General features: G+C 38.6%; 1 protein-coding gene across 1 annotated transcript in view; it reads right to left on the reverse strand.

Moving 5' to 3' along the window:
• The window catches only part of LOC106931217 (zinc finger protein GLIS2-like), a 37,121-nt gene extending 32,860 nt beyond the window's left edge, over positions 1 to 4,261 (reverse strand). Inside the window, exon 1 of the mRNA XM_088009418.1 lies at positions 3,809 to 4,261. The gene's annotated coding sequence lies outside the window, so the exon portion shown is untranslated. The remainder of the gene's footprint in view (positions 1 to 3,808) is intronic.
• Positions 4,262 to 8,362: the final 4,101 nt, after the last annotated feature.

Raw genomic sequence — 8,362 nt, forward strand, 5'->3', positions numbered from 1 at the left:
GGCCTGCAGACTCCGTCCTGTGCCGCAGGGGGAAAAGACGAGGGGGAGCGGTGCTTTTATAGCTGGGCTGAACCCACTGAACCCATCATGTACAAACAGCAGAGAAAGTATGGAAACAACAGAGGCCTGAAGGCTGCAGTCACCCAGGGAGCTTCCAACAGGGGGGCTTCAGGTTAGGGACCAGGACTGGACACTCCAGAGCCATGACAACAGAGTGTCATTGTAGCCACTTTTAAACAACTTACTTCAACTGATAAACTTCATTTTGGTTTGACTTTGTGTTTAAGTCTACCTTCTTCTGTCAGCGAGTTTCTTTGCCTTTTGTCTAATTTTTGGGACTATTTTTCTTCCTTCATATCGTTTTAGTGCTTGTCGTGTCTTGCCAAAGTACACACAACGAGTGTATTTTATCTGACAACGTATTTTAGAATAGAGCAAGACTAAGTGGTACAGAATTGCAAAAATGAAACAAAAAAAATGACACATAGTTAGAATGTTTTTTATGGACAAAAGTTTACAGCCCCATTTATCCTGACACCTCTAAATAAAACCCTGCACAACTAATTGCATTAGAAAGCAGAAGTCAAAACGGCACATACATGCATACATATAGCTCCGAAGCTTCAAAACTTTAGCTCAGAAGAGGGGCTTCGTCCTTGAAGGTGAATATCTCAACGGTTGTCGTGGGAAACTAAAGGATTTCTCAAACAAGCATGACAGAATCAAAGCAACACTCCAGGTATGTTTATGATGAGAGAATAACATTATAACATGATGTAAAGTTCAAAAAAGTTGATTTTACACATCATCATTTCAACAACACTGCTGCTTTTTTAGTTTATCTTTTTTCTTCTCTATGTAGATTTTGGAAGAGGTTTACTTAGAAAAAAATATTGCAAAATTCCTCACAAATATTCCTAAAGTAGCACCAAAAAAATCTTTGATTTTGATTGCAAAAAGTCACAACAACCAATCATGAAATCCTGGAGGGACTGCTTAGAGAACAAACAGCCTCCTGAAAACCAAGCAGCAAACAAAACGAGGAGAAAGTTTAAAGCAGAAACAAATGCAAAAACCACTAAAAGAGACCTGGAAACTCTCAGGTGGAACAACATGTTGACAAACCAGCTATTACCATGCCGTCCACAAAGCTGGCTTTCATTGAAGGGTGGCCAGAAGAAAAATATAAGAAGTCCCATTTGTAGTTTGCTACAAGCCATGTTGGGGATACAGGGTGATCAGAATAGATAAAAAAAATTTCACCCCAAACACATGAGCCCCACCTCGTTCGACCACTGCTGTGGGAATGCTTCTCTGCAGCAGTGACAGGGAAATTGGTGCGAGACGATGGATGGAGCTAAATACTGTAAATAGAGCTGAGAGAGGCCGGGAGGTTCGCTGTCCAGCAGGGCAACAACCCCTAAACATACAGCTCCGGTTATAACGGAGTGGTTTACATCAAAGACAATTCTTGCATTTGGTCTCATTGAAAATCTTTGACATACCTTGGAAACGTTGCTGTTCCAGAGTGCTTCCCTTCCGATCCGAGATTTTTGAGACTTTTGAAAAGAAAAATGGGCCAAAACTTTGGTTACTGGATGTACGATGATGGTAGAGAAATACCCCAGACAAGAGGTATTGCTGTAAAAAGTAGATTTCTAATGTGTAGCAAAAGTTTAAAGAACACATTCAATCATTGGTCTGTCAAATGAAATTTTTATCAAATATATTGAACTTTGTGGTTGCAACACGATGCAAAATGCAGGAAAAAAAATACTGATTGGCCCAGGATTTTGTCACATCTATAAAATTTATGTTCTATCTTCTACAGCATTTCTTCCCTAAATCCTACATTCCTCCCTCTTTCTTCACTTGTTGACTGACTTCCAAGCACTTCTCTCTTCGTTCTGTCTTCTCCTCTATCTTGTTTTCTGCATGACCTGACTCTTTACGGACGCACAAAAACACACAGATCCCATATGTACCAAAAGAGGAGTGTTCCCCGCCGTTGGATAAGGGCGGTAAGACAGACAGATGGAGGAATGACAGGAAAGGAGATTGCTTGGCTCTGGTTCTTTAAGGAAAATCCACACAACTGTGTCTGGCCCAGCCTTTAGAGAGCTACATGATGCAAGGAGGCTGCAACCTGCACATTTCTGGCTTTACAAGAATCGCCCCCACACAGCCAGCTCTGACCACCTTGTTGCAAATTTTGGGGAATTCTGTGGTGCCGATTAACTCATAGGTCATTACCAACAAACGCCCTGCCTTTTGGGAATAAGTGCGGATAAAATCTACATGTGCTATCCTCGAGGAGGTGTTAAAATTTTCAGGAGTGATGATGTCAAAGATTGGGGAAGTCCGTGTTTGCCCATCCATGCATACATTAGATGCTACCGTTGAAGAAACGCCTTAGGCAGATTGAGTTGGGATCTCAACAAAGGTGTTTACTTCCCAATTTACTTATAGTAAGCCTATTAATAACTTGGTAGCACAATTGTGTCCTTAAGGCTGCACATTATTGGTTGCTGTGCATTAGTGTCACAACAAAAAAATGCATTACTCAAAGTTATTGCTGCTAACAGGAAGTTCAATAAGCTTTTGAATCTACTTAAACTTTATGTTTCCAGAAAAAATATTTCTGTGAAAAATTGTCAATATGATTTCCCAAGGCGGATGTCTTCAGATAAACGACCCATCCCATGATGGTGAACCGACAGAGAGAAACTCCTTTCCCTGAGTTCAGGTACAGAACCCACTTTCTGAACCGGACCTCCGCTCACCATCCACCAGCAATCTTGAGCTAACAAGCTGTACATTTTAAAATAGCGTGACAAAAAAGAAGCATGTACGTTAAAGCCGAACGACTTCATCATTGCAGCCATTTTTTCAAGTCAAGACTCCGATTTGACTCAAGTCCAAGTCATATGACTCGAGTCCACACCTCTGATAATTAGGACCTGAAAAACTCTGAATCCTTCTTATTATGTTCTTTTATATAAAACGCTAAAACTGAAATCTGTTATCGTTTCACAACTGCAATGCGGTTGCCATGGTGATTCCCACTTTTTCTGGGGAGCAGGGCAAATAAATACATCATTCCTTTCACTAGAAACACAAGCAGAAGCACTAAGAAAAAAATTGTTTTTGACAATTCAGACATTGTATAAAAATGATAACTTACAGAAAAGTCCCAGAAAGGTAGCTTTTTATCAACGCGGGTTTTTTATTTTTTTCCCAGATTAGGAAGACCGAGTATGACTGGTATCTGAATCTCAGAAAAGGCTATGTTTCAAATCTTTTCCAGTCATCTGAATGACAAAGTTTTCTTGGTTTTGTTTTATGTTTGAAGCGAAACAAAACATCTCTAATCCTATCCTGCTCTGAAACAACACCAGTGGGCCGAGAATACAAGCTTGTGGAACTCCTTTTTTATGGTGAGCAAGTATAAAATGTGAACAGTTGCAAATATATCATTCCTAAAAGAATCTGCACATTTGACACTGTTCTCCATAAAAAAATGTCTTTCTATATCACAAAACTGTACAAAATCAAATACAAAAACAACATAGAATGGCTTTTAACTTTTTTCTCAACCTTTATCTTTTTTTTTTACTTTTATGTCACCTTTTTTCTAAAAGAAAGAATGAATTTTCAAGGTGATTTTTTTATATATAGAAAAAATGAATTTCCAAGGTGAGTTTCACCTTTTACATGTGTAGTGTAACCTTTAAACTTGATTTACATGTGTACATATTTAAGGAGAACTGTCAAGTTGCCTATGCTTCATTATTGATCGAGTGTTTACCTTTTAGGAGCGCCTCCGTTGCTTCTGTAGTTTGTTAGGAGATGCTGTCGTTGTCTTCGAGAACAATAATAATAATAATAATAATAATAATAATAATAATTTTTAAAAAAGGCAAAATCAAGCCAGTTTGTGTGGCTCTCCTTGTAACATCTCCCAGTGAGCTACCAGTTGCAAATCGGTTCTCTTTAAGGATAAACAAAAAAATTGTTAGAATTAGTGTCTGCAGCGAATAATGTGGTCAGTTTTCAGGTAGGTAACAAAAAACCTTGTCAAAGAAAAAGTTTCTGTCAAAATTATACTGCTAAAAAATTAGAAGAAGAAGAAGAAGAAGAAGAAACACTCTTCAAAGACAAACAAACACAAGAAAAACTGTCACTCGGGTTTGAGTGATGTAAATTTGAAGTCGTCCACAGATAATAAGGCGGAGGTTTTCCTGGAGGTGCATCGCCCAGTTGCGACGCTGGTCAACTGAAGCACAGAGGAGCGGGGAGCGGAGAACAGGCTGTCCGGGAGGAGGAGGCTGACAGAGAGAGGGCGGAGAAGAGGAGGAGACGCGGCCTCTGCCAGCTGTTCTGACTCTGAGTGGGAGGCAATAATACATACCTTTAAGTTGCATAACGTCTTTCAATCCAAACGATTTGGAAGATTTTTAGAAAAAAAAAAGGTTTTATTAAACTCAAACACTTCGATGCTCTAGATGTCAAAGGAACAATTCACACGACAAAGAGGCGTCCCAGACAGACTCCGTTTCTAACACAAAGTCTGTAGTTCGGCATCCAAGTAATTGCTTCAGCGCGCGTTGCCACCCTCTAGTGGTCAAAGCACAACACTACACCAGAAAATTTTATAAAAACAACTAGTTTTTGGCCTGCCACAAAAAAATAACATAAAACCAAAAGTCTTTTCCTCTACTTTTGGTTTGACTCAAGGTAAATCACTTTTTGCATAGAGCAAACTATTATCCAGTTATATTGTTTATTATTATTATTATTATTATTATTATTATTATTATTATTATTATTATTATTATTAATAATAATAATAATAATAATTCCAAAAAACAGTGGCATTCATTTGGGGAGAAGGAGGGCTACCAAAAATTAATCTTCCTGTTGAAACTGTATAGGGATAAAAGTGACCCCACTCTGACAATAATTTTTTATTTTTGGCTGAAATTGAAATTTTTACTAGGTTCTAACTATAATCATCCAATTTAACAGAAATAAACACTTGAGAGCAATCCAGCCACTTTTCAGATTAATATAACCTGGTTGTTCACTCAAATCCACTCAATTCTTAGATCTTTGCAACATTTTGTGAAGATGTCACTGGTTGCTGAAGAATTTCTAATCTGCTAAAGGTTTCAATGAACCCATATGCAGAAGTGGAATTAACACGATGAATAATGTGGATGTTTGTACACACGTAGGGAGATATACAAGGTGAACATAGCAAAGGAAACTCTCGACTGGTTTTAGAGTAAGACAAATAACTCTTCTGGATCGGTACAGCTCAGTGGTTCCCATGTCCGCCTTATTTTGCAGCCCACCGCCGTAACAGTTGCATGCATCACAACTTCTGCATAAATACTTGCGGATTGTGCTCACACACGCATACCTATTTATACATTCATACTGAAACAAGGAAACGTTGTTGGACTTTAGCTGTTTGTTCAATTCAAGCTCAATTAAAAGGTTCCTCATGCAAACCTTGTTGTCTCCTAGTATTCTTTAAGACACTTCAAAATCATCATCATCACTTTAGTTGTTTTGAGAAGTAGACTGATTGAACTCTGTAAAACAAGAATGAATCTTCTCCCAATTCATGTTCCAAAGTTGTGCTTAAACTAGTGCTGTCAATTGATTGAAATATTTAATCAGATTAATCAGATTGTTCAGGGGACATCTGACAGATAAGGAAGATTTTTTTTTAATTTCGTATATTGGGTGCCCCTCCACTTTCTGATCCCCTGGGTAACTGCCATATCAGAAACCGTGCCACCGTACTCACATTTTCAAAAGAATGTTTTGTTATCTCAAACCAAACATGTCTGAGTATTCTCAATTTTCCAAGTTCCTATTTTCAGGAAGGTATAGAAAAGGTCCATTTCCTATATGGACCTTGTGCAACAGTTGCTTGTCCTCATCCATTCGTCATTCGTTCATGAGAAATTTTGAGCAACACAAGAAAGTTGAAAGTGTTTAACTTTTGTTGCTGTGGCGGAAAGCTTTCACCTTTTACTGCCGTTCGTCTCTCCTGTCGAGGCAATGCCGCTTTGTTGAACTAAGTGAGTCAAAATAAATTGTTCAATTAATTTGTGTTATGTTTACACATTAAAGTTTTCAGATTAACCGCATGCATTAACGTCTAGCCAGGGCTAAAAGCCTTAGCATGGATCACTTTTTCCACAATGATTGACTTAGAAAGTTACATCTACCTATTGGATTCTATTCCGCACAGAAACATCTGTGTACACCCAATATCATCATCATCTTCTTCTTCTTCTTCTTCTTCTTCTTCTTGCTCTTCTCCTCTTTTTTTACCAGCGTGAGTTGTAGAAGTGTTGAAAAGTTTTTGTTTTTTTTGCTTGACAGCAGACTAAGGCTGTAGTAGGGTGTTCACTGTGTTCATCACAGAGAATGAATCTGTGTCTGTGGAGGTTAGATTTTACCAAAATAGCACTTTGTATTTGCTTGGGTCCAGAATGTGTGGCGTCTGAAGAAATCTTGCCTATCCTTTTCCTGACACTAAGACCTACACAAGTCCTGTCAGCATTTTGAATATTAAGCACCTTCTCCTAATCTCACCATGTGGTCTCTTTTGTTTTGCCATCTGGTTGAAGGAATGTTGTAATTTTTGTATTGTACAGAGAAAGAAAGCGATTAAAAAGTTTAATGACAAATAAACTGTAAGTCCTTTGGCGTTCAGGCCCCGGCCGGGGATGTCGAGCTGGAACTTCGATAAGCTCGATAGACATTCCTGATGCTGAATAGGAATGTAATCCCCCCGGGGCCTGTACTGGTGGCGGTGTTTGAAGAAGGATGTGGCTTGAGAGCCAGGAGCAGAAGGTGGAGATGGGGCGGAGGTGGGTTGATCGCAGCTGGTAAGCAGAGGAGGCTGTGGATGAAGGTCCTTATCAGCTGGAGCTTGATCAACGATTGGCCATGGCGTGGCTTGATCCAGTGCCGATAGGTCCAGGGTGATGAGAGGGAGGAGCTGATTGATGAGGCAGGTGAAGCTAGAGAGTCTTCCAGTTGAATTTGCGCTGAAGCTTCATTTTAATCCTGTTTGCATAACCTTTGTTTGTTATTAGCAAGACAAGTTACTCATTGTCCGGGGACTACAGATGGAAAAAATTTGCTCTTCAGCTAATTCTGGTGCATTTACAAAAATGTTAATTGATATGCATTGTCCCTACCAAATCAATCAAATACATTTTGTGAACCAAACCTCCAAATGATTGTCTCCTGTTGTTGCTGCAACCCCCCCTCCCCCACCCCCATCCTCTCTGACTTGGCATTCATTTGTAATATTATGATAGCCATAACTCATACTCTTATTATAATCATAATGTGAGTTATTACAGACATTTTTCTGAAAAGAAACCAGGAATAATCTATTATTCCATTATTTGATACCAAAGTTACAGTTATTTGTTTTACTTGTAAGCATCCCCACAAGTGTAAGTGAAAGTATTCTGACAAGTAAACCAACATTAATATAAGTATTTTTGCTTTGGGTCTTATTCGGTTACTCAAAACGTTTAGACTTCATTCTTTAAAACTTTTACGCTTTGAAATAAGGAATAGTTTAAAATATTTTTATAAATCTGGAAGCTGGAAACTTACTTCCTCTTTTTTCGGGAAATCTACTCTTCCTGCTTCATGACACTCTCTCTGCCTGACTATAATTTCTTATGATTAGATAGAAAAAGAAATAGAATGAAAGCAAAGTTTGCATGAGAAAACATACAACACACACAACCTTATTGATTTTATTGAAGTTTGAGTCTACTGTTGGGTCTTGATGTTACTTGTGTGATTAATTTTACAGGTAACTTCATGTATTGTTACTGTTAAACTAAAATCTCCAGCATGGGGAAGTGGGATGATCTCGGGTTTTCTTGACACTCTGCAACACTGATAGTTTGTTGCAATCTGGACTTGTTGTGTTAGGTGGATGTGCTAAACCACACATCTGTGGACCAACACTCCCATTGACACACACTGTAAGTTGAGAAAGTCGGGTACTTTTCTGCATCTCAAGCTGGTTTATAACCATCCTATATAATCGGCCCATACTGTTTGCTGCTTCTGCGTCGGAACTGCAATATTAAAATAAAAAACTCAAAACAATGTAACTCTCATCTATGACAGCACAAGCGTCTTTATGATGCATTTTACACCTTTTCCCCCATAATAGCTCTGCACCAAGAAAACAGACTTAATAAACACAAGAAAAAGCAACTCAGCTTAGATATAATCTGAATTTTGAATGTAAAAACATCTCGTTTGCTAAGCAACTCGAGGCCCAGGAAGGAAAGTGAAACAGGAA

This window comes from Poecilia mexicana, unplaced genomic scaffold, assembly GCF_051168715.1.
Source record: "Poecilia mexicana isolate PSO_F unplaced genomic scaffold, ASM5116871v1 scaffold_2, whole genome shotgun sequence".
Lineage (NCBI taxonomy): Eukaryota > Metazoa > Chordata > Actinopteri > Cyprinodontiformes > Poeciliidae > Poecilia > Poecilia mexicana.